This window comes from Myotis brandtii, unplaced genomic scaffold (genome assembly GCF_000412655.1).
Source record: "Myotis brandtii unplaced genomic scaffold, ASM41265v1 scaffold199, whole genome shotgun sequence".
Taxonomy (NCBI): domain Eukaryota; kingdom Metazoa; phylum Chordata; class Mammalia; order Chiroptera; family Vespertilionidae; genus Myotis; species Myotis brandtii.
In genome coordinates this window covers 4,119,514-4,119,768 of record NW_005357414.1, presented here as the reverse complement: position 1 = coordinate 4,119,768, position 255 = coordinate 4,119,514, and the positions used below count along the sequence as shown (strand labels likewise).

Genomic DNA, 255 nt, shown 5'->3' with positions numbered 1-255 from the left:
GCAGTGACAACCCCCCTCCGCGTACCCTACCCCCGCCCCTTCCCAGGATGCTGCACCGCGGGGAACCAGGACCAGCGGTGCGCCGCTAGCTCAGAGGTCCCGCTCTCAGCTTAGGTTCCGCCTGTGCCCGCTAGGGAGCTTTGGCCAATAGTTTACCTGTTATCCAGCTTAACGGAAACCACATCTCCTCCAAGCAGGGAAGAGAAGAAGGAGATGTTGAAATTGTGCAGCTGGTAGACAGCCACCTCCATGGGG

At 60.0% G+C, this 255-nt stretch overlaps 1 protein-coding gene across 7 annotated transcripts in view; it reads right to left on the bottom strand.

Moving 5' to 3' along the window:
• TSC22D3 (TSC22 domain family, member 3) overlaps positions 1-255 on the bottom strand; it is a 62,454-nt gene that overhangs the window by 3,168 nt on the left and 59,031 nt on the right. The gene's annotated exons all lie outside the window — the stretch shown is intronic.